This window comes from Salminus brasiliensis, chromosome 15 (assembly GCF_030463535.1).
Source record: "Salminus brasiliensis chromosome 15, fSalBra1.hap2, whole genome shotgun sequence".
NCBI classification, from domain to species: domain Eukaryota; kingdom Metazoa; phylum Chordata; class Actinopteri; order Characiformes; family Bryconidae; genus Salminus; species Salminus brasiliensis.
The window spans coordinates 28,742,841-28,770,187 of record NC_132892.1 but is presented as its reverse complement, the minus strand read 5'-3'; the positions used below and the strand labels follow the sequence as shown (position 1 = coordinate 28,770,187).

The window sequence follows — 27,347 nt, the reverse complement described above, 5'->3', positions numbered from 1 at the left end:
CAGAAACAGAATGGTGGTTTCAATTTCCCGACAAAACCCACACACACACACACACACACACATATGCATCACTCACAAACAAGCTGTAGTCATATACGCAGTAGAGCAAAACCGCAGGTGACGATGCATTTTTTCTTTTTTGTGATTGTTCGTTGTCACTGTGCGTTTTTGTTTTCATACACTCCCAGGACAAAATGTCCTGGCTCTGAAAAAAAACAGAGAAAACAGGCCGAACATTTAGGACCACCGACTTTGTGGGGTTTTTTTATTTATGATTACTACTTATAGATATTTACATACACTAATCAGCCACAACATTAAAACCACATTGGCCCCATATTGTGCAGGTCCACCTCATGCCACCAATACAGTTCTGACCCGTTGAGGCTAAACAATACCTCTGAAGGCACCAAGATGTTAGCAGCAGATCCTTTTAGTCCTGTAAGTTCTAAGGTGGGTCGCATCAGTTAGTCTTGGTACCCATGACCCTGTCACCAGTTTAACAGTTGTCAGTCTTAAACCACTTTTGCAGTGGAAGAACTGTGTTCTCTGGAATGATGGATGGTGCTCTATTAAAATACTTTTGGGATCCTCGAATCCTCACAGCAATGTTCCTCCAACATCTAGTAGAAAGCCTTCTTCCCTGGGGACAAGGGACAAGAGACAAGTTACTCCAACAAAAGCAGAATAAACACTTTTTCGGGAGCAGCTGTCCCAATACTTTTGTCCATATGGTGTATGTTTACCATTTGATTGCTCAAAATAAGACCATTTTTACTTAATAAAATTTCTATTTTTAGCAGTGGCTCTTTAGATTCATGAGTAAGTCACCTTCGAATCATCTCATCATTATGTGAGTATGCAGTCGTAACAGCAGTAACAACAGTAACAACAGTGCGTCAAATTCAGGGTAGCAACAAGTTCAGTGAAACATACCATAATAGTCATTGCCATGTGGCGAACACTAAGGTCATTGCTTCATACAGAGCTTCTACACCACTGAGTATGCACTAGCATGCAATGTCTCTTTATCCCCCCCATTTCGACCGCTAGAGTGACTGTGCTTCGCAGCTCTGAGGCGTCTGGGGCTGAGCGGGACTTTTCCCCTGCTCATTAGGACGCAGGCTGGGCCTGTGAAGTGACTTTACACCATGGTTTTGGGGTCTCTCCCCCCAATGAGCGTGTGTGTGTTTTGTGTTTTGGTTGTTATGGTTTATTGTTGATAATGTGATAATGTAAGAAGCCCTTATGTTTGACAAAGGCGCTATACAACTTATTATTATATCACTGTACCAGTATGCTGAACCAGTGTATACTACATACTGTGCACACAACCAGTACTCTATTCCACATGCTGTACCAGTATGTACAGTTTACAGCATACTATGCCAGTATACTGCATAGGGTCCCAGTATATACTGCATATTGTACCAGTATGTACAGTTTACTGCATGCTGTGCCAGTATACTGACTAATGGGCCAGTACCAGCATATACTGCATATTAACCAGTATATACTGTATACAGTGCAAACTACCAGTACTCTATTCCACATACTGTACCAGAATGTACACTTAACCACATACTATGTCAATATACTGCATAGTCTACCAGTATGTACTGTATATTGTGTACTACCAGTACTGTATTACACATACTGCACCAGTATGTACAGTTTGCCGCATACTATGCCAGTATGTTGCATAGTGTACCAATATATACTATATACTGTGCACAGTACCAGTATGTACTATTTACTGCACCAGTATGTACTGTATACTACATTCTGTACCAGTATATATTATATACCACATACTGCACCCGGACATATTGTATATAACATATTGTACCAATATATACTAAATATATATATGTATAAATATATACATGGCCCTCTTTGCTAATATGTACTACACAATGTAGCCGTACAGACTGTACACATCCACATACCGCACCAGGGCATACTGTATACTGTAAGCTTTGCATTTCCTGGTTTCTCACACCATTGGCTCCTGCTGATGATTAAAGTGATGATTCAGTGAAAAAAACAAACTTACCCAATTCCCCCTAGGCCCAAATGCAGTCAGTGACTCAAGTCATGTTTGGTGGCTGAAGTTTGCAAGATTAGCCAACAAGTAAAATAACCTTATCCTCCAAAACAAGCGAAACTTGGTCTGTACTGCCCATTTCCATAGAGAACAGAGTGTGTTTTATACAGAGTCAAAGTCAAAGTCAACGGCAACGAAATCCACATAAGCAAACGTCTGTGAGACGCCAGTCTGTGTAAGCCAATTCTTGACAATGCCATTGTGCAAACTCCATGCATCTGTCATCACACACTTGCCTCAATCTGCGTCAAATTGTTGTTGTGTAATTTTAGATAGACTAGAGGTTGTGGTTTCTGGCTCTGCCTGATACTGGTACCTATAAAAACAAGCGAAACATGTGACATCATTTGTCCATTTCTACAGATACAATCCGTCAGGAGCAAACCAAACTTAATGAATGTCTTTTAAATAAGACAGACTCCAGAGTCCTCTCTAACCATATTCTGATCATCTGCAGCTGATGTTCTGCAGCTGAGTCTAATTCTACACATTTGAAGGAGTAATAAATGTGGGGGGTTCAAACTTTTACCTCAAAGACAATGAACATTTCTAGTAATTATTAATATATGAATGATGTTTTAATGAAATACAACATTTCTTCAGTTGTATGACTTTATCTATATCACCTCCTTCTCTAAGTATTGATCACATGAAGATCAAATGTCCAGATGTTCAAATAGGCAAAGGTTTTAAAGGTGCACGTATTTGTCACTGTACACTGTACAGCGAAATGTGTCCTCCGCATTTAACCCATCTGGTAGTGAACACACACTCACACACACACACACACACACACACACACATGTGTTAGGGGCAGTGAGTACACACACACACAGAGCGGTGGGCAGCCAACTCCAGCGCCCGGGGAGCAGAGAAGGTAAAGGGCCTTGCTCAAGGGCCCAACAGTGGCAGCTTGCCGAGCCCGGGAATCGAACCCACAACCCTGTTATCGACAGCCCGGAGCTCTAACCGCTGAGCCACCACTGCCCACAACAGGACTGCCCACAACTACATTGACAAAAGGGGTGTCCTCAACTTTAAACTTAAGTTACACTGGGGTTCCGTCGAATCACAGTTTATTGATTTCTCTCATTTAATGCACTGAATTCAATTCACAAAGGCCTCTGTCATAATCAGTAGAATCAGGTGTATGTAACGCAGCAAAGCACTGAAGTCTGCAGAGCTGAGGCCTGCCAGGACTGGAGTGTAACCAATGAGGAGAGCATAACGGTTTGAATTAAGGCTTCTGGTACTTATTAGCTACATTAGCCTCATTGCTCCAGTATATAACTATAGAAGCAACACTACATTGACAAAAGTATTCAGACTTGTTTATTGTTTTTTTTATGAAATCAAGGGTATTAAAAGAGCTGATCCTGCTTTTGTTAGAGTAACTGTCTCTACTGTCCAGGGATAAAGGCATTTTACTAGATTTTGGAGTGCCTTTCTATGAGGATTTGATTGCATTCAGCAACAAGAGCAGCATTAGTGAGGCCAGGATGTTGGATGATCACCACCTCACCTCATCATCCCCAACTTAAGTATCTCAGTAATATTGGATGAAGCACCAACCATCATTCCAGAGAGTTAGCTCCACAGCTCAACACTGGGGGGCTTTATACCCCTCTAGCCCACGCCTGGCATTAGGCATAGTGCCAGTTGGGTCATGTTAGTCTGTTCCAGAGAGCACATCTGTGTCAGCAATGGGTAGCTGAATGCCTTCATATTAGAAGGGGTGTCCACAAACATTTGGACACAGTGTATTTCAGGCCCTGACATCAGTTAGGGTGAGTAGAAAATTCAGTGCATGTGACTCCTCACCAAACTATCCCTTTTAAAAGTGTAGATTCAGGTGATCTGGAGGAGATGTACAGTACAACGCTCCGGTCAGCTTTGTTGTCAACGTGCATGTGTGTGTGTGTGTGTGTGTGTGTGTGTGTGTGTGTGTGTGTGTGTAAATTCCCAGCATTCCTCTGTTTCTTCTTTTCCGTCGTTCTCAGAAGTTCCAGAAATGTGAGCGCAGAGATGCTAACTGATCACAATCAGAGATCACAATGAGTGCACATACACACAAACTGCAGCTCGCCCCCACACTCTTAAACAACACACCTCACAACTCTCCCTCTCTCTCTTTCTTGCTTTACCACTCACAAGCACATGCACATGCACACAGACACATACACATACACACAGACCTCACATACTGTATACACCCCCTCCACACATGCAAACGTATACAGACACAGTAATGCATATACAATACATGTGCGTGTGTACACACACAAACAAACACACACACACACACACACACAGTTCTTTGAAATTGATTGGCATGCCTGTGTTGAAGCTTTCTTTCAGGAAATGATTGTGACTGAAGTGCAAAGAGGAATGACTCTGCTCTTCAAGTAATTAATACCCCGGCAAGGAAACTCACTCAACACACTCATACCCTCAGTGCAGAGGCTCACACTCAGAAGCAGAGAGTCACACTCATCCTCGCTCACCTGGAGAAGCGGGGAGGTCCTGACCTCTGACTTTTCATTTCACATAGTTAGCTCTGTACTCTAGAGGTAAAGGTGGGCTGTATGACGGCATGGTATTGCTACTGCCGGCCCGGCGTCAGAGCTAAATCCTAAAAATCAATACAGCCAATATAAAGTGATGCATACAAATATGGTGGCACGGTGGTGCAGCAGCCGAGGAGTGTCCTGTACAGCTGTACAGGGGCCTGGGCTGTTCATACATCGCTCTAATTCCTACTCTTCAGCCCTATTCGGACGAGATTAGTTTCACATGGGGAGGTTTCTCTGTGATTTAAGTCCCGGCTGAATGCGCTCCCACGTCCGTAAGGTTTCTGGTGCCTTTTACCGTCTGTAAAATGAGCCGTAAAAATAACCTCATGCATTTGTGTAGATATGTCGTCATATCCTGTGGAAAAGGATTTTTTATGAATTTCCCCAAGTTTGTAGACGCTCTAGGAGGCATCTAGTTTCGTCATGTATGGAACAGCTACCTCTTTGAAGTCTGTGGCAAACCTCACAGGTGTTGTACAGCGTATCAATCCAGAAGGTGAGCCAATGGACTCCTCAGAGATGCAATGCTTCTGTGTAGCTTGGCCTATAGCCTGCATACACGTTACAAACATGTAGCTGCTAATTGTCATGCTAAAATGTAACATTAACATAATTACTATAAGTGGATTATAAGGTTGATTACCGTCCTGTATGGGGCAGTGGTGGCTCAGCAGTTAGAGCACCGGGCTATTGATAACAGGGTTGTGGGTTTGGTTCCCGGGCTCGGCAAGCTGCCACTGTTGGGCCCTTGAGCAAGGCCCTTTACCCTCGCTGCTCCCTGGGCTGAGTTGGCTGCCCATTGCCCTGGGTGAGTGTGTGTACTCACTGCCCCTAGTTCACTAGTGTGTGTTCACTACCACAGATGGGTTAAATGCGGAGGACACATTTTGTGTTTTAACAAATACATGCACCTTTACTTTATCACCGGTCACAGGACGGCAGTGCGTAAGCCGAGTGGCCCCTCCCATCTTAGTCATTTATTCTGAGATATCTTATCCTGTGCAAATCGGTCATACATTTTTCAGATGTACTCCACCACCCCATGTAAATCTGATCCAGTCCAAATAGGGCTCTTGAGGAGTTTGGTGTGTCCACTGAGTCACAGGTTTCCTATGGAAACGCTGGGGACGGATTTCCTCCGTCCTCTCAAAAGCACATATGGTAGGTAAATTGGCTTTGCAAAAGGTGCTACAAATAGTTCTTTGAAGAACCACTTATAAGTATGAAGAACCTTTAAATTGGTAAACCGTTCCATCATTCGAAGGTTCATGAAGCCTTTAAAAGGTTCTTCACACTCCCACACATCTTTCTTACAAGAATACAGGCCTCATTCACCAATAGCTTCCTAATATGCTCATTCATTCAGATCCATGATGTGTTTAGAAAGAGCTGAATTGTTCACAGCTCTGCTTTTATGGTGATGGACCCCATTATCTTCCTAAACTGAACTGAACTGAAAACCCAAGAAGTTTTGAGAAGGATTTTCTTCTAACGGACGGTTGATGAATGAGGCCCATGGTTTTTCTGGGACCAAAAGTGCTTCTTTTGTGGCCTCCGATCACAGGAAGTAAAACACGTAAGAGAAGTACGTGCCTGTGTGCTTTTTATGCAGGAGACTAACATCTGATCTCGTACGGTCACACTAGAGACACCTTTTAATGTTAATGCCGGCTGTGAACAGGGCTATTGTATTACTTTATCTGCACGGTCTGGGATTAGCTGCAGCTTGTGCTGCATTTTATAATATAAGCAATAAGTGTAAAATTTGCAATAGCTGTCTTTTTGTATGCATGAACTGCAGAGTAACAAGCAGCTGATTGGATGTCAGCCCAGTATGACATCATCTCATTTTATTTATACCCTTTAACAAGTGGTTAGATTGGTGTTTCTGTTCCTGATTCTTAAAAAAAAACAGGCCTTATAGTTTTTTAGACTTGGTTTAAAAGTAGCACCACTGTTTTGCTGGTGCGTATTTGTCAGTTTTAACGTCCGATAAACGAAATATCGTCCCAGTTCTGGGCTGCTTTGATTGGGAGGACAATGACAGCATATGGGCTTGTTATAGGAATTTTATGTTCCACCTTAAATTATGCTGCAGTTATGCTCTAACGTCGTGTAAAGGCAGCCGAATTCAAGGCTGCAGCATTATTTAAGGTGGAATGCTTAAATAATGACTGACTGGATCATTTATTTAGAAAGTTAGGAAGCAACCTTTCCTGGTACTGATTTGTTGTCCTTTGCGACTAGGTATCCTCAGACTACAGTCTAGAGCTTTGTGCTGCACACAGTGGTCAATTTGCTAATTGTAGTGCTGTAGAGGTGTGCTATTTGATAGACTCCCTAGCACTATATTGTTATTTTTAACTGGTTGAGTGAGAACCATAAATAGTAACATTCACTATATAGACAAAAGTATTGGGACGCCTGCTCATTCATTGTTTCTTCTAAAATCAAGGCTAATAAAAAAGTTCCTCCTGCTTTTGTTGAAGTAACTGTCGCTTCCATCCAGGAAAAAAGACTTTCTACTGCATTTCTACTAACATTGCTGTGAGGATTTGACTGCATTCAGTGACAAGGACGTCATTGAACCCTTTCATTGATTCATTCACACCACTCTAGATACTGCATATAGCTGTGCATATGACTATTTAACCTGCATGGACTTTCACAATAACACTGAGCATCTATCCCACCCTCATTCACATTCTCATAACTCATTACCCATGGCTCGTCACTATCTCACTCCTTCTGTCCAGTTATACCTTGTTGTTCTGTTATTTGTTGTGCTATGGTGTCGACCAGGGAAGGATGGGTTCCCCTTTTGAGTCTTGGTTCCTCTCAAGGTTTCTTCCTCTCAGTTTGAGGGAGTTTTTTCTTTGGCTTGCTCAGAAGAAGCTTGGTGACGTGATTCATTGTGAGAAGTGCTATATAAATCAATTAGAACTGAAGAAAATGTAACTGATGTTGGGTGATCACTACGACCACACCTTATCCCCAACTCCCCAGCTCAGGCATCCCTAAAAGTATTGGATGGACCACCAACCATCATTCCAGAGAAGGCAGTTCTTCTACGCCTGGCATTAGGCATGGTGCCCGTAGGTGAGAGTCCTATTCTATTGGCAGGACTTTAGGAATTTACAGAGACTAGACAAGTTGTGCCAGTGTCTGTGTGCATTTACACATCTGTGTCAGCAATGGATGCAACTTAAAGTAACTGAATGCATTGATTAGAAGGGGTGCCCACAAACATCGCAAAAATTACTAAGGACCTATATTGTGCTTGTTGGGGTTTGTCGGGGGGCTGAAGTGGCTGTAGTCATCCACTTTATATACCACGAAAATGCCTTCGCTTATAGACACACTGGGCCTATATATATATGCCGTATTTTCCTGCCTTACCATAATAGGTCATGGTAGATAGGTCTCAGACCTATATGCCTCAGCTTAACCGGTCTGCACCCCACTCTTACGGTTTCACGCACAGCCACCACACCGAGACCAAATGACTACAAGAAAGGGGAAGACGCAGCTCATTAATATACACACCAAAACCTCTGCTCTACACACACATGCACAGAGGGACGAACACTTCTGCTAATTCCAAAAAGAGGAAACAGGCTATTGCTAGAAAAAAAAACCCATACCAGCTAGATGAGGAGGTGGATGTAGAACCCATTTCTGTTTTTTTTTTTTTATTTTTCTTTCCCTCCTCTCTTTCGCTCTGCTGTTTGTGGGTGTGGGGTTACTGGAACATTCGGGTTGCAACACTGTTTAATGCATGCAGCGGTTATGAATGCAGCATTAATATTCAAACCTCAGTGTGAATCTCCAGCCATGAACACACAGACAGAGCCAGTCCAGCCAGAGAAATACATGTGTGGTAGTGGCAGCACACGCATTAGCAGTACAGACGAACCTTGGAAGAGAAGGATCAGCTGAAATGTATCTTAAACATGGACAGCTGACCCATTTATGCAAGTGTGTGTGTGTGTGTGTGTGAGAGAGAGAGAGAGAGAGAGAGAGAGTACGCACACCCGTTACATTTCAGTGAAACCCTGAAAGTGCTACCTTCACAAAGCTAACGACACCGCTACCACACGGGGAAAGCACCATGCTAAAAATATCAACCAGTGTCTGGAGCTCACTCACAGCTTCTTCTAGAGTAGCCTAGAGGGCTCTCAAAGAGCCAGATTACTCTAAATTCCCAGCTTTCAAAAGACTAATGAAGTGCTCTAGTGCCTAAAACCCTGGAATAGTCGGAATACCGGCTATTCACGGAAACCTGCGCAGTCTCATGCTACTCACTGGCTACTGTCTCCCACAGTACAGTACCTTTCTTTTAATTCAGATATATCTAGGAACACAGACTCCTATTTACTCACTGACATTATATGGTCAAAAGTATTGGGACACCTGCTTATTCATAGTTCATAGGGGATTAAAAAAAGAGTCGATCCTGCTTTCGTTGGAGTAACTGTTACGTCTGTCCCGGGGGAAAAAAAGGCTTTCTACTAGGAACTACTTTGGAGCACTGCAGTGAGCATTTGATTGCGTTCAGTGACAAGAACTGCGTCAATGAATTAGAGGGTGTGTCCACAAACATTTGGACATATAGTGTATCATGGATTGTCATAAATCTCTCTCTCTCTCTCTCTCTCTGAGTCATCTTTTTCTTCTTTTTCTTTTCAGAAATGTTTCCAGTCAGGCCAAGACGCTGGAATGCTCCATTATGGAATTATGCATTAGGCCATTAACTATAAGTTAGCAAGGCTAAAAATGTATTTTCATAACTATATTCATAACTATATTTATAATTATGGCTGTAGATGTTACAAGTTCAGGGTGAGTTACACACACACAGGTGAACCGCATCACACTTAGATTATTGAGAAAGGTCTTACATATATACTCATGCCTCCATCACTCAGTGTAATTAAGCCAACATAATTAAACCCTTAAATGTAATCACAGCTGAATATCACCACTTGAACATCCTGTGGCAACTGATTAACTGAGCCAAATAATTGACTTCCGAATGATACAATCTCACATTTTAGGATATCCCATTGGTTTTGTGTGCTTTTGCCAAAAGACCACTTCTGGTTCCACTTCTGCCATTGGCACAGACTCACCAAAACCGGTTGGTTGAACAATGGAGAAAAACCTGACATAATGTGGTTTGATGATACCTGTAAGGTTCCAATGCATGTGCATATGATTACTTCCTAGCGGGCAAGTGATGAGTAAGAGACTGATTTAGGGTTTTTGGGGTTTTTTTGCACGTTACTGGTACAACAACACCATGACACTCTGACTACCCTACAGCACACAAGACCAGCCAACAGGCCTGAAAAACAACAGCAGCCAGCTAAATAACAGGCTGCAGTACACTGAATTATTACATACTATATTAAATATGCAGTGCAGATAAACATGCAGTAAAGATCAGCAATTCAAACAACATACTCCCTCGTTTAGCAGCAGCATTATCATCAGAAGAACAGTTTGGCAATAAGCAACAACAACATGCAGCCACAAAACCAAACCAAGCCATTATGGGTTAAATAATGGCGATATTTGCCCGATTTGCAAAATCAGGACGTGCAGAAATGAGAGTGATGGCATGAGTGTTGGCAAGTTATGATTCTCAAAATAACAGGCCAGTGAAGCCAGAATATGAGAACTGAGAACTGAACTCTACACTAGCCTGTATGCACAACCCAAGAGTGACTGTATGTTGTAACTTGTAAGGATGTTCTGAAGACCAAACTCTAGATAATCAAACAAGCTAGAAATATTACTGTAGCGTTTTTTTATTCTGAACTCTGAACTCAGCCTATGAGAATACTAAACATCCAGATGAGTACTAGTATTCCTGCCTAGTATTAGTATTAAGCTAAATACGACTAATAATAATGATGAACTGCTGTCTTCCTTTTTATTTTATTTTCAAGAATGAATGTTTCAAAAATTAACACAATCATGAACTATGTGTTGAGGCTGTTATGAGAGCCCTAGGAAGGAAGCCCTACCCAGTACTGTTCCTAATGAAGTGCTCAGTGTAGGAGCTAATTAACAGAAACCAATCAAGCTGCTAGGAATGCAGAAAAGGGATTTTCTAGCTCAAAACTCAATGTTTTTAGCTTCATGAGCTGTAAAAAGTAGAAAATACTAGTATGTTTACTTTAGAATAACTGTTGGACATATTTTAGGTTTTCTTCACCCAATCAAATCTGGTTCAATGAATTTCACCTGTGCGATATAATGTTCTCATTACGTACAAAACAATGCCGGTGTGCATCACACCAAGCAGCTATATCTGGTTTTCTCTACCAAATAAGAAAAATCAATGGAGACATCCATACAAATCCAGAGACCCCCTCTAATTAGCGAGCCCAGCTACTTTAAGGTGCACCCATTGCTGGCACAGGGTTTCAATTGCGCACTCACAGCTTATATAACCTCCATGGATGTCATGGATTGGTACACCTTCAAGCAGCTCAACTGACTAATTAGAAGGTGTGTCTCAATACTTTAGGACATATTGTGTTCAGTTCCGTTGAGTGCAGTTCAGTTGGATGATCCAGTCCAGCCTCCTCTCCACAAACCAGCACTCTTAAACATTAAGGTGTGACAAATGGTTCTTTAAGCAGTGCCTTAGAAGAACCATGGTTCTATAAAAGAGCCATGGTTCTATAAAGAGCAATGGGCCCTTTTCACCAACCGTTCTTTTGCAAGTGAGGACCACGCTCCCTGAAAGGCAACTGAGCTTGTGGTGAACCCTGGAAGAGAAGGGAGTGGAGTGGAGCTGGGTGCGAAGTTGTTTTCCATGATTTATGTAGGGCAAAGGGAATCAGGGGGTGGAGTTTGTGACGAGGACAAAGGGTTCCATCACTATAAGAGGCCCAAAGTTTGTAATAGAGATGTTTCTGAGTTAGAGGAACCTTTTAAAGACCTAGAGTACCTCCACTTGATGTAAAGGTTCTTCACACTACTTCACAGATTTATAACCTCTTCAGGAACTTTCAGAAGAGCTTAAATATCAATAGATATTTAAGCCCCCCCCCCCACACACACACACTCACAAACGCACATCTTGTCTAGTCTCTGGAGAGAAGTACTGCCAATAGAATAGGACTCTCTGAAGCAGATAAACATGAACCTGTTGGAGCCAGTTGTGGGTTAGAGGAGTATAAAGCCCCCTAGCATTAGAACTAACTGTGTTCTCTGGAATGATGGATGGTGCTCCATCCAATACTTTTGGAATACGTGAGTTATGAAGTTGGAGATAAGGTGGTGCTTGTTATTGAATACAACAAACTCTAGTAGAAAGCCTTCTTAGTAGAGACAGTTCCAACCAAAGCAGGATCAACTCTTTTTTAAATATACCCTTGATTTCAGAAGACACAATAAATGAGCAGGTGTCCAAATACTTTTGTCAATATAGTGTAGATTAGTGTAAGGTTTTAATATACTATGTTAAGTGTTCTGACTTCGTTAGGACTTATTAGGCTGCTGTTTTTGTCTTCTTTGTTTTTCTAAAAGTGTTCTTGTGACACCTGGTAGTGTTGCAATCGGATTGAACGGGCTGAACCAGGTTATCATCTGGGCGTGTCTCTCCGTATTACTGGAAGAAGACTTTACACAGAATGCCAAACATGGCTAAAAAGCTTCCACAGTCTTCCCACCTAAGTGACCGCCCGTCACGTCGATTTACCGCACTGCGCATACTCTCACACACATCTGTGCGCATGATGTATTCCATTTGGGTGTGTTTGATTAAGTGCGGGAGTGAGTCTGGCCTTACTCACTCTACAATAAAACACACAAACACACACAAACACACACACACAGTCCTCTCCCTCTTATTTTCTGAAATGACATCACCACCCTTGGACTCTTAATGACCCCAGTCATTAGCTCTGTGGTGTATGTATGTATATATGTGTGTGTGTGTGTGTGTGTGTGTGTGTGTGTGTTTGTGTGAGTGTGTTTGTGTTTGTGTATGACCTTTCTGACCTTTAAGTGAGTGTGATGCCAGGATAAAATGCACCAAATGACAATTTTCATAAATCAGATATTTTTTCACACACCCACACAATGCTAGTATATATGAGACATATGAGATTTTCCATTAAGATATCACTGTCGAGCGCTATATGGAAAAAAGTATTGGGACACCTGCTCATTTATTGTTTCTTACAAATTCAGAGATATTAAATAAAGAGTGTATCCTGCTTTTGTTGGAGTAACTGTTTCTACTGTCCAGGGAGGAAGGCTTTCAACTAGATTTTGGAGCAACATTGCTGTGAGGATTTCATTGCATTCAGCCACAAGAGTGTTAATGAAGCAGGATGTTGGATGATCACCACCCCACCTCATCCCCAATTTCTCAACTCAATGATTCTAAAAGTATTGGAAATTACCAAAGAGGATGAAACCTCTAAACGTGTAGACCAATAGTGGCCTTGAGAAGGCGGGTCTTAAGCAGTTTGACCGATGGCTGGTTGTAGTTGCAGGTACATGTAGACCAACAGTGCTGGTGAGAAGGCGGGACTTAAGTAGCTTGACCAATGAATGCATGTAGATGCAGGTACCCGTAGATCAACAGTAGCGGTGAGAAGGTGGGACTTAAGAGTTTATCCTGCTTTTGTTGGAGTAACTGTTTCTACTGTCCAGGGAAGAAGGCTTTCTACTAGATTTTGGAGCAACATTGCTGTGAGGATTTCATTGCATTCAGCCACAAGAGTGTTAATGACGTCAGGATGTTGGATGATCACCACCCCACCTCCCCACCACCCTTCCTCAACTCAATGATTCCAAACCTACTTGGTCTACAGACTTGTGGACCAATGGAGGGGATGCTTTGACGTCACGTCACGTTTCACGTAAAGGAAACAGCCAAACAGCCAAGTTAAAGACAGTTGGACTCGACTGTAGACCAATAGTGGCGGTGAGAAGGCGGGTCTTAAGCAGTTTGACCAATGGCTGTTTGTAGATGAAGGTACATGCAAACAATGCAAAATCCTGGACATTTAAAGCAATTTAGACATCCTAGCCGGACGCAATTCAAATCACAAAAACAGGACTCTACATTTACCCAGTTCCCCCATGAATTAAGCTACAGTGTCCTGACACAGTGCTAACCACTACACTGCACTGCAGAGCTACTGGATCTTTAGAATTTTGAGGTCATTAATGAGCTGAAAAATCACGTTTGCTACATGCTAACACTGCTGCACATTGAACTGACACCATAAAACGGGGGTAGAGTATATTTTAAGTAGCTAGTGTGAATTGACCAACCTTCGTACGACGTCATTTCAGTGTGCAGGAGTATCAGCCTGTAACTTGTAGCACTACAACTTCATAATTCAGAGGATCCAGTGGCATTCGGGAGGAAAATTCACACAGGACACAATATATTGGGTATACATGGACCACTTTTGTTTACCACAGGACGTGATATACATTCATCTCTGTCAAAAAGATGACTCTGTCAGAATGACTAAGACTGTGACTGCAAATTCTGCGTATTAATTCGCCTTCAGCTAATTCTTCTCTATGACAGGCGAGGGGGGGCTGAATTCTACTCATGACCTTTTTTGGCACAGCTTCCCGGCATCCTCAGAATCCATGCCAAAAAACAGCATGGTCAGGAATTTACCCCGACAAGTTTTGGCAGAGCTTTTCCACTCGCTGACCTGGCTGCGGGATTATTTATCTCAAGCACTTTTTTTTTCAATTTCATTTGCAAAACAGCAAATGCGTAAATCAGCCGGAGCTGAGCGGGAAAAAAATACTGCTTATCTCAGCAAAACGCTGAGACTGAAAAATGTAGATGGCCTCCTGTTTACACTTTGATAAATCTCATTGATTTCCTCACAACCCTTCATCAGCCCGTACTGGCAGAACCTGGGACAGGCCGGCACCACCAACAACAACAGAAACTGATTGAGTTCAGCTTTAAAGGAATACTCCGGTACTTTTTACACCTGATCTCGATCTGCTTTATCTGTAGTACATGATCAGTTGCCACGAACACCAATTTCTTTGAGTTTCCAAGAATTACTTCGAGACAAACAGAAAAACCCTTTACTAGAATCTCTCTCATAATGGGAGCTAATGGGCAGCTTCTTGAGTCGGTGGGTTTACAAGGCTGCGTCCCAATTGCATACTACACACTAATCTTGTGAGGTATAGACTGTATACTACACTTAATAGTGCAAGTTCTGCAGGTTCCTGCACAAAATTTTAACATACTGATCCGGTTTGTACTAACAGGAAGTGATGAAGCGCTGCTATGCCAACATACATCCCTGCAAGTTTTCTATAGCTGCTGTCGCCGCTGCACTTTCATCACTTTCCACATAAAAAAAATAAAATAATAATAATTGTTCCAGATGTGAGAAGCGTCTACCTTTCCACTTTTGCATTGCATTGTAGAACCACGCTTAAAAACACACCGGTCCTGAGTATGCATCGTGAATATTTGAGTGTAGTCAACTTTGACACTTTTATCTGTACTACATGCTACACACTCAAAAGTGAGTTAGTACGTATTTTGGGACGCATCCTTTGTATTTTGGGGGAATGCACAATCTGCAGCATGTGTTTTTTTAATTGGAAACTCTTTATTGATTATTTATTTCTTTAGAAAAATACAATTAGACATAATTTCGTTTGGGTTATGTCAAGACAGTGTATTCATGCTTTAGAGTAAGGGCTCAATGATGGCAAAAAATAGCTTATATAGAGTTAAAAATTCATTATTTTAATTTAGAGCAGAAATACAGCTTTACACTGATGTCTTGCAAACACGTTGACTGAGAAACTATGAAAATAAAACAGTTAAAAAGAGACTGATGGTGAAACTGAAAACCTGTCATTACCGTCACCAGGTGTCATTGCTGTCACAAGCAGTTTTGGGTTGGTAATGACCTGTTGTGGCAATGACAATTAGCACTTTTTCAGGAAAAACACCCTACGTCACGGGGTTCCTAACACTGCTGAAAAGCCAGTGTGTGATTTTTTTAAAATACATATAAATAATGTCAATATTTCAGTTTTAAAAGCAACGGTAAATTAGAACAATTAAAAGGCAATACATGAATGAATGACTCACTTTTCCAGACATTAAAATCTCACTCTTCTCTAATGGCTTGTGACTAATGACGTAACCATGGTTACGACACAAACTAGTGCTAGCTTTAAAAAGAAATTTCTCTACCTTTAAAGAGAAATCACAGGCTGTTGCGGTAATGACAGTAATGTTGGGCATGGAAATTTATTATTATAAAAATATGCAAAGATGAACACATATAAATGTAATGTATATGAATGCATAAAAACAAACATTCATACATTTTGTATCTTTTTTAAACGTTTTAAAGTCTGAGTTGGGGACAGGGCCAAAGAATTTGTCATTTTATGTGTCGCATTTTGGTGGTGGTATAAAATGATATATATTAAATACCTAAGATACTTATTTTGTACGCCTAACATGAAGAAAAGTGAAAGAATGAATCATCTAGGCAGACAGAAAATGTAGCAGAATATTCCTTTGACAAATCGACCAACACATTTTTGTTAATTAAAACTGATAAAAGTCATTTATAATTATTATAACAATAATATATATCTATTATAACAAATATATCTCCTTTTCTGCTTATGAACAAAAACATGGTATAAATTTAAACATTAGATTTACACTTCTAGACTTATCGACTTATAGACTTATAAACTTAGACTTCCAAAAGCTATTTTATGAAAGTGTAATATTTTTTGTTGACAGTTTAGAATTTGCATCTTTGTATTATATATTATATATATGTTATATAATATTCTAAAATATTAATTAGGATAAACAGTACAGAATTTATTTTTCTGAATTTTTTGAAAGTATAGAATTTGCATCTTTGCAGTTTGACATTTTTAAGTGTGACCTCTAAAAGATAAATTAAGAAATATATGTTGAAAGTTTAGAATTTGTATTTTATGTTATGACTTCTAAACGATAATATATAGTAATTTCTCAAAGATGAGGTTTTCTTACGACAGTGCTGCTTTTATTCCATTACTTAAATACAGAAGCATCACCATGCTAACCTTTGTTTTGCTCACGTCTCTAATGGATTGGCAGCAGGCAGTCAAGTGAGCAGCATTCTTCCCTGCCTCTTGCCTCTCCTCTGTATTCACTCTGAGTATGTGTGTGAGTATGTGTGTGTGTGTGTGTGAGTGTGTGTGTGTGAGTGACCTCAGGGGCAGTGTGCGTCGGCCTTTTACTGCCAATCTCATTCAGCCCAGCGACATCAGCATGCCTTGTGTTAAAGGTCTCTGAGTGCTATGAGGCAAACCCTCCCATCCTCAAACCGCTCAATCAGCCCCAACCCCCCCAAACGCCTCCCTCGCAGCTACACACACGTCCACTGCGCCCCTAAATCACACAATTAGCCGTGCCTTCATTAGCGCGATTAGCCTTGCATAGGACGAACTTCTGACCTACGGCTTTGAAGGGGGACAGCAAGGGCTAGGCCTGAACATATGAGGAGGAATATGTGTGTTCATGTGTTTTGGAGAGTTTCAATGGCAGTAGCCATCTGTAAGCATTAAACGACCCCAAGCCTACTACTTAGCACATATATCATGGCATTGGGGAAGCATCATAACTCTAGAGAGACAACATGCAAACAGTAATCCTTGATCACACTTTTCTTGGAAATGTGAAGGTGGAACTGAAAACACATAAATCTGTTAACATTCAAAAACCACAAGCCTACTTATCGCACATTTCATTGCACTGGGCTAGCACCAGCTAACTCTGCAAGCGTGTTCATTAGCAGAAACCCAGTGAAAACATCACAGGTTAAACTTCTGGGAAATGTGAAGGTGGAACTCATAAATATGCATACATACATTATCATTAAACAACCACAAGCCTATTTAGCATATTTTTGTTGCACTGGGCTAGCGTCAACTAACCCTACAACCTATATAAGTGTGTTCATTAGCACAAAACAGGTGGAAACTGATCCTAGATCAGCATGTTTTCTTGGAAACCTGAAGGTGGAACATACAATGGACAAGAAAAGTAAATATGATCTACACTGTATAGACAAAAGTATTGGGACACCTACTCATTCATTGTTTCTTCCGAAATCAAGGGCACTTAAAAAGGTTTATCCTACTTTTGTTGTAGTGACTGTCTCTACTGTCCAGGGAAGAAGGCTTTCTACTAGATTTTGGAGCATTGCTGTGGGGATTTGATTGCATTCAACGACATAAGCGTTAGTGAGGTCAGGATGTTGGATGATCACCACCCCACTTCATCCGAAACGTATTAGATAGATTGCCATCCATCATTTCATAGAATGATAGATCCTCTGCTCCACAGCTCAATGCTGGGGAGCTTTATACCCCTCTAGCCCACGCCTGACATTAGGCAGCATGGTGCCAATTGGTTCATGTTTATCTGTTCCAGAGAGTCCTATTCTGTTGTCAACTCATGTGTGTGCATTTGCACATCTGTGTCTCCAAGTAGCTGAATGGATTCATTAAAAGAGATGTCCACAAACATTTGGACATGTAGTGTATATTTGATGAGAAAAGGTTTGGCTAGTTCAGTTAAACAGTTCTCATCAAATACGCACTATACGTACAAATGTTTGTGGACACCCCTTCTAATGAGTGCATTCAGCTAACTCATGTTACCATCAATATCACTAATTATATAAGTTTACCTTAGAAACTTTAATAAACGTGAATCCTGAATCAAGCCTTCAAGCTCAGTCCGTATAATTATGTCCATTAGTTCATCAGCACATTTCTTTAACTTTAATAAACCTTAAAGCCTGAAGACTCTCCGTCTGGATGACTAACAGGCTCTCCTCTCTCGTCCGTTTCTTCGCTCTAATGTGTCGTCCTGTTTGCTCTCCTTGCCAATGGGCCTCTGAGAGAGAGTCACTCCTTACCTGACTCACCGTACCTAGGGGGCTCTCATGGGTCACTGCTTAGCATGCTAACGCTAACCTTGCCCAAGTAGGCCCGGCGAGATTTTGTCCGGTCCGTTTGGCCGCGCTGGCCAACAGTTAAATGCTGGGCATGAGGCGGTGCTAGGAGGGAGTGGTGAAACGTGTGTGTGTGTTTGGCTGTCAAAATCACTGTGTATGCCAGTGTGCTCTGGGCAGCATCTTGTTTTTGTCCTTCGGTGTCTTACGACACTAGCTCCACAGTTACAGAACTAGTGACTCCAGCGAGACTTAGAGGTCACCTTAAAGATCACACTAAAATCTGGCTCTAGATTTCGTGAATTATGTATATTGCAGATCGTATACTCTAGTCAGTCCAGTTCAACTGTCCTCACATCAATCTGTGAGTCCTAACTAATGTAATTTTAACTTGATCAGAACCCATTAGAACCAATCAATACCCAGCTAACAGAGAATGTCCGAAAAAATGGTTAGCCTGTAATGCTACATCCATTATTTTCTGAAATATGCCTACTGACAGCTGTCAGAATAAATAAATAAACGTTACTGGAATGTTAAAGAAAATGTTACAGCATTATTATGTGAGAATTGGTATTTCTTACTCCTGGGCTCCACCTACAGGTGTGGAGTGTAATTCGTGATTTGCGCCACCCCTAAAGGACACGCTTTACACATGCATTTCTGGACAAGCTGAGAGTTATTGAAAGAGTCATTTTACAGGATTTTACACAAATTCCTTGGGTTGTGCAGTGTTACACAGCTGTGGCAAACGTTTTCCTGCCCACTTTACTGAAGTTGCATAGTACGGTTAGCATCGCAGCAATGATAGAGACACAATTCTCTCTATTACAGCATTATCATGATTTTATAGCAGCTATTTTAAGATACAAATGCTACCTAGCGCTGCTTAAAATAACAAATCCATAAAGCGTGACTGAGTGCTAACATGGCAAACCATGAATGCTTGCTAGTAGCAAATAAATCCGGTTAGCATGATGCTTGGTGACAGTTTGTTTTCCTTCAATGATAGCAGTGTTAGCATTTTGTTGACTAGACTTTTCCTTTAACATATTAGTTTATATCCTTAAATGCTTGCTAAATAATATGTTTGACTAGTTATAGTGTTTGGCTAGTAAAAGAAATCAACTGTCCATTAATATCCATATTTCACATGCTAACTCATGCTTCTAGGCCAAACGGTGTTCCTTGCAGACCTCATCTCGTTTTCCCTCTCGTAACACTTCTGTAACAATTCGTGAAGGTCTTGCAGATTAGCTCATTAGCTAATAAGAATCAAGTATGTTTAATGAAGAAGCCTGATGAAGTCTGCAGAGCTGTGGCCCACCAGGACCGGAGCCTGACTTAACCTATAGTTACCAGCCTGATGATTTCCTTTGATGAAAAAGTTGATCTTAGTGTAAGGGACTGTTTAGCCATGTTTAGGCATACGTGACAACAGGTTCTGATCCTAAGAGTGGAAGTGTCTGGTTCTGTCTCTCTTTTCTCTATGCAAACGATGAACGCTTCCTTTTTTCTCTCTCTCTACCTCTCAGTTCAGCTAAATTCAGCTTAAATTAGCACCGCCTTAAAGTGTGTCATTTGCTTTTAGGTACCTTAAACTGTACATTTCTATTTCTGCAGCACATCTTCTGCGGTCCCTGTTCTCTATTTACTTACTGGTTAGACACTTTGTAAGTTCCTTATGTTCAGTTATGTACATTCAGCAAAATATGTATTAAATTCAACCTTTAACCATCTTGACTTTAACCTAAATGTAGCTGTGTAATTAAATGTGCCTCACTGCAGTACATCTTACGCCACCTAAAAGATAATGCTAGAAGTGAGAAGGCTGACAGGAGGCTAAAAGATAAAAGTGGGCCAACCAGAGAAGGGAGAATGGTTAACCAGAAGCCAACAAACTAGTGCAGCTTCAGTTATCCATACTTGAAGACTGTGTCATGGTGCACAGAAGGCTAAAAGCTGACCCAGCTTAGCAGCTTTGTTACAATTTTAAGCTATGCTAGGCTAGGGTCAGCTAGGCTGTGCCATAAACGGCTGTAAGCCATCTCGATTACATGAACCAGCCACTAATTCAGACCTCATTGTTATTTCCCAAGCCCTCTGTAAAAGAAATACAGTTGTCTTGAGACAAAATAACAGGGTGGTAAATAGGCTTGTAAAACCACATCTGAGCATTTTTTGCCCCAAACAAAGTCACATACGTACAATTTAAATATGTATTCATGCATCCTATGGCACTTTTAAGAGTGTATGTATGTGGCCAAAACCAAAACCCAGGCCTAAACCTAATCATAAGCACATGCAAACACTACGACCGATCCACTGATAGTCTGGTATATTAATACTAACATTAATATTAACACTTTAAAGTATCTTTACTTTTATATTAAAACCTCTTTCATAATTAAAACAATAATTTTGCTTATTTTGTTACTATTTATTAGTTTTAATGATACAATTTTGTTACCACAACGACTATACACCAATTAGCCATAACATTAACACCATCCTCCTAATATTGAATAGGTACCACTCGCGCTGCTCCAACAGATCTGACCATTCAAGGCATGGACTCCACAAGACCTCTCATGGTGTCCTGTGGTATCTGGAACCAAGACGTTAGCAGACGATCCTTTACAAAGTCCTGTAAGTTGTGAGGTGGGGCCTCCATGAGCATCAGTGAGCTCTAGGTGCCATGACCCTGTCGCCACTTCACTTCACCGGTTGTCCTTTCATGGAGCTCCTTGGTGGGTACTCGGTAGGAACGCACCCACAAGACCTGTCTGATGATCTGACCTCCAGTCATCTAGCCAGCACAAATGTTGGCCCTTGTCAAATTTGTGCTTGTCCTTTGTCTCTGCCATTAATACCTTTATCACCTTCAAGCACTGACCGTTTACTTGCTGCCTAATATATCCACCCCTTGACAGATGCCACTGTAGATGAAGATAATTAGTGTGTTCATTTCACTTGTCAGTGGTTCTAATGTTATGGCTAATTGGTGAATGTAGATCATCTACAGAAAAAAGGTATACACTCTAAAAATAAAGGTGCCATAGAATAACCACTTTTGGTTCCCAGGGATTTTGGGCCCCATGAAAAGATATAACTCTGGGCCCCACAACTCTAATAATTTTGCCAGAACACTCAATTAATACACTTTTTAGGGCCCCTTGCAGTCTCTCGCCCTTATAGTTGTCCTAACTTTCCAGCCCATATGGTGTCCCTGCCCTAAGGAACCATTTTTGTGAGCTATGTATGAGTGTGGAGGCTTAATGAACCTTCTCCCATTTGAAGGTTCTTCAAAAAAGGTTCTTCAGGAAATCAAAAGTGTGGCATTGTTCAAAGAACCATTTCTTTTTCTCTGTTTTACATTAGCTGTCTTTTAATGCCCACCCCTCTCTCTCTCTCTCTCTCTCTCTTTCTCTCTCTCTCTCTCTCTCTCTCTCTCTCTCTCAGTGATGTGCTAATGGTTGGTGAACTGGTTTAAGTGTTTGTCTCACGGCCGTCCTACAGGCTGTGTGTGTTCATCAGCGTGACTGAATGCGCCAATGGCATACACAGCCACTTCCCCCAACCACACACACACATACATGCTTTTTTTCTGTGCCTCATGCCACAGGCCTACCTTCTCTGAAGCCCAAACCCATGACATGTCATTGTAGATTCCTCTTCTGTCCAAAAACATGACAAAATCGCTTGTATGAGCGTACTACATACACTACATGTCCAAATGTTTGTGGACACCCCTTCTAATGAATGCATTCAGCTACTTTAAGTTGCGCTCATTGCTGAAACAGATGTGCAAATGCACACACACACACACAGCTTGCCTAGTCCCTGCAGAGAAGTACTGCCAATAGAATAGGCGTCTCTGGAGCAGATCACACAACATGAACCTTCTAGGTCAAATTGCTGACAAATGCCAGGCAGGGGCTAGAGGTGTGTAAAGTCCCCCAGGATTGAGTTGTGTTCTCTTTAATGATAGTTGGTGCTCCATCCCATCCTTTTAAGGGTTAGCTTGGGGATGAGGTGGGGTGGTGAGCATGCAACATCCTGACCTCACGAACACTCTTGTCGGCAAATGCAATCAAATCCTCACAGCAATGTTAGCTCCAAAATCTAGTAGAAAGCCTTCTTCTCTGGGCAGAAGAGACAGTTACTCCAACCAAAGCAGGATCAGCTCTTTTGTAATGCCCTTGATTTCATTAGAAACAATGAATGAGCAGGTGTCCCAATACTTTTGTCCAATTTCTGTGAGTGTGTGTGTTTGGGGGAGAGTGGCAGAGAAAAGATGAAAGAGAAGCCTGTGTGGACATCATTGTTTGGAACATCTCGAGAGGGTGAGGATCAGATATCACGATTCTGCTGGAGCTTCACTTTAAACAGTAAACACACACTATCCTCAGGTCTACACCAGCGGAAAACTCACACTTCTGGGTAATCCTCTTTGATGTGGACTCGCTGCTGTGAAACTGGCAGACGGCAGACGTCAAACGAGTGGGCAGGACAGAAGGTGTAGAATGACCTGGCTGGTACGACTCATAGCAGGAGGACCTGATTCGACCACAAGATCTTTCGGACAAGAGCTTTCTTTGATACTCTCTATTAAAGCGAGGTTCCTCAGAGGTTCTTGGCATGGACGTATGGTTTTATGAGAACCTCTTTAAAAGGTTCTTCACACTTGCAATACATTTACAAAAATGGTTCTCTTGAGGGTGCCCAAATTGGTTCTTTAGGGAGCCCACAGTGGTTCTTCTGTGGCATCACTTTAAAGAATCCTTGATTTTAAGAAGTGTAGGAACCAAGGAGTTACCAATGCTCCAAGGCAGGGTCAGAGGGTATACAGTCGGGGCCATAAGTATTTGGACACTGATACAATTTTGTAACTTTGCCTCTGTACATCATCTCAGTGGATTTGAAATGAAGCAATCAAGACATGACTGAAGCGTAGAGTTTCAGCTGCAATCAGTGGAGTTTAACATTAGCACCACCTGCCTAATACTGAGTAGGTCCCCCTTGTGCTGCCGCAACAGAGCTGATCATTTGAGGCATGGACTCCATAAGACCTCTAAAGGCGTCCTGTGGTATCTGGCACCAAGATGTTAGAAGCAGATCCTTTAAGGCCTGTAAGTTATGAGGTGGGGCCTTCATGAGCATCAGTAAGCCTTGGGCACTCATGACCCTGGTGCTGGTTCACCGGTTGTCCTTTCTTGGAGTACTTTTGGTAGCTGCTCACCACTGCATACAAGATCCCAGAGATGTTCTGATACCTACGCTTGTCCATTTGTCCTGCTATTAACACCTAATTTATCTCCTTCAAGAACTGACTGTTGAAGTGCTGCCTGAACAGATGCTACTGTAGATGAGGATGATCAATGTTATTCACTAGCACCTGTGGAGCTAATGTTATGGCTGGTCTGTGTCTATAAAATCACAGATTATAAAGTCACAGCCTTTTTTACATAGTTTACAAGCTCAAAAGTAACTGGACATTTTATTTTTAATAATTGCATGCAATTCCTTCAAGGTCCTGGAAGTCTGGAACCCATAGTCTAAAGGTCTACACTGTAGTGTACAGTCTAGTGTAGAGAGGCGAAATCCTCAAAATTGGGTCACTTTCCAAATACTCATGGACATGACTGTATTAGAAAAGTATTTTGACAAGAGCGTTAGTGAGGTCAGGAAGTTGGATGATCAGTGAATGGAGCACCATCATCATTCCAGAGAACACAGTTCTTCCACTGCTTCACAGCTCAATTCAGCTTATACCCCTCTAGCTCACTCCTGGTATTAGGCAGGAATGAGTCCAGAGAGTCCTATTCTATTGGCAATACTTCTCTATAGGCACTAGACAAGCAAGCTGTGTGTGTGCATTTGCACATCTGTGTCAGCAATGGGTACAAGTAGCTGAATGCATTTATTAGAAGGGGTGTCCACAAATATTTGGACATATCATGCATGTAAATTCTGTCGACACATTTGAGGAGAAAGTACAACCAAAACTGGCCCAAAATACACACTTTTGGCCCCCGCAAGCACAAAGTACACGGGCAAAAAAGGGTCATAGGTCACGTGTGGATGTCAGCTATTAAAAACAGTTCCGACAAAAAACAAAAAACAAAAACACTGAATAAGAATGAAAAAGTCACACCTTAAACCATGAATTACAAACATTAAAAAAACGGAAAGAACCGTCACTCGGCTGTGGCTTTCCGTGTTATTTTTAGGCCTCGAACTGCTGCACTCAACAAATTTCCTGGGCATGTATTTTGATTCTGAGATATCAAAGAAGCCACTGTTTTCTCTAACGCTACCACACTCTACGGTTGCTCTATTTCTCTCTCTCTCTCTCTCTCTCTCGCTCTCGCTCTCGCTCTGGTTCGTGCTTTCACTATGACTCGTCCCATTCATGAACTAGCACATGGCACTGCTTCGACATTTAAAAGAAAAAAAATTGAAAAGAACACCAAGATTACTCATCATTGTGGTAGACTAAACAGTATGGGGCTCATATAAATATCAGCGCTATCAAGTACGAAGAATCCCACCGTTCATGTTTCGCTAAATGAGGTGTCCTTATTGTTGACCCCTTTTTTTATATCTGATGTGAGTTTAACCTTGTAAACCCTAGGATTTCTTATTGAGTTCTGGATCCTAAATTAGAAATTGCATAGTGAATTATTTGGTAACAGTTTGGTTTAGCCTATCTTGTGGAGTCCCACAGGGTTCTATTTTAGGGCTTATGAAACTGATGTTAATTATGAGTGGTGAATTATGAAAGTGAGGGATGTGTGGGCTTAATTTAACTTACGGTAACTTATCTAGTTTTATCTAATTGGCTTTTTGTTTATTTTTAAGAGATGATTAATTAGCTGGATTGTTAGCACCTTAGCTTATTAGTAAAATTAGATGTGTTTTAGATGTCTTTAGATAATTTTTTGACCATATCTGGAACTTCGAAATTGGCATTTTGACAAAACCTACTGACATGCTGCTAATGAACTGCAAAGTGTCTAGCAACAGACTGACCAAGCAGTGAACTGAGGGCTAAGAAAATGAGTTGGGTCTTGGGACCAGTCTGACTCTGGCCCTGTGGTACAGTACAGGGTGGTATCTGCTGCACATTGAAAACTATATGGTATATGAAAATGCATGAGTAGCATGCAGTAAACAGGGTGGTATTTAAGCCTCATAAACCCACCCATTAAGAGTCTACCCTTGGTGCTGCCCTACCACTGTGATGCCTAATTAGGAACCTATGAGTGTTTATGGATACATTAACACACCAGACCACCAGTGACATTTACAGCCCACCCCAGGTCGACACTCCTGACTGTCATCAGTAGGGAACATATTGTCGGCATCATGCAAACACCTTGTATCTCCATTTTGTATGTTTTTTTTTTTTACTTTTTGACATAATTTAAATCTGGCAGTTGTTCTTCACATTGTGTCATAAATTCATGATAAACGGACCAATAGAAATGCACCACAGTCACTTGGAATCAAATCTTTTTATATTAACTTCCATTGAAAGTGAAGAAGGTTTTTTTTCCTCCAGTAAAGTTGCCAGTTTGGAGACACAAGATTCCCATTAATAATACAACATGAAAATACTGTGGTTTGTATTAGTACTACTTGACCTTTAGGGAGGAAACATTCTGGGAAACAAAAATATCAGCTGATTTTGTTTATATTTTAGCTTTATCTTGCCTTTTTATTTTAAATAAACAATTAAGAGCTTAGCGACTGTCAATTAGAAACTCAAGTGTCACATTTCCTTTTGTCCTATAAACTTGCCCTTAACTTGTGGGTCTCTGTAAAGCTCAGACCCGGATCTCTGTGAAGCTTTTTTTGTAAAAAGTGCTACATAATTAATTAAATAAATAATAATACATTTTAATTTAAATATAATTTAAAAACTAAATATAAGAAGGGGCATGAGGTGAATTTTAGGTAGGAATTTGGCACATACAGATAAGTAATTGAAACTATATTATTGATATCATTTATGTCCTAGTGACTTTAGAACAGGCTGAAATAGTTTATATATAAAACTATTAATATATCTGATGCTATTAGACTACACTTATACATTTAATTATGACTCTTGTTCACACTATTACAACAAATGCATTACTATACAGATATATATATATATATATATATATATATATATATATATATATATATATGAAGCCTCTGTGATTAAAGGGCTACTTTCTGAAGACTGGCAGTTGCCAATGTGGGCCAACTGTGTTCCTACATGAGATCAGAAACAATCCAATGTGATTTGGGCTCTGAGCCCTAGCCTGATTTGAACTGAAAGCGTGAGAGGGTTGCGGTCAACACCTATCATCATAACTCAGTCAGTCACTCAGTTAAGTTAGCCAGAGGAGTCGGCTAAGAAGTGCTGAGTTGGCAAAGCAGCAGCGTGCCCTTGTCCTTCATAGCGCTACAGGCTCACAGTCACTTTACAAACTTGAGGCCAGAACTGTCAAGGGTACTTTTTTAGTACTGAATGAAAAGTGCATGTTCTGAGCTGCTCTGTGGAGATGGTTTAGCATAGTGGGTAAAAGTTATGATAGAAATATCGTACTAATTTAATCAGTGCTTTAGATCTTAATTCACAGGACTTTACTAATTAAACAA

The 27,347-nt window shown here is 41.1% G+C and overlaps 1 long non-coding RNA gene across 1 annotated transcript in view; it reads right to left on the bottom strand.

Annotated features, from left to right (window-relative positions):
* Nucleotides 1-232: 232 nt before the first annotated feature.
* Nucleotides 233-27,347, bottom strand: part of LOC140535456 (uncharacterized) — a 30,107-nt gene continuing 2,992 nt past the window's right edge. The window contains exon 2 of the long non-coding RNA XR_011977543.1: nucleotides 233-643. This is a non-coding gene — a long non-coding RNA (uncharacterized lncRNA). The remainder of the gene's footprint in view (nucleotides 644-27,347) is intronic.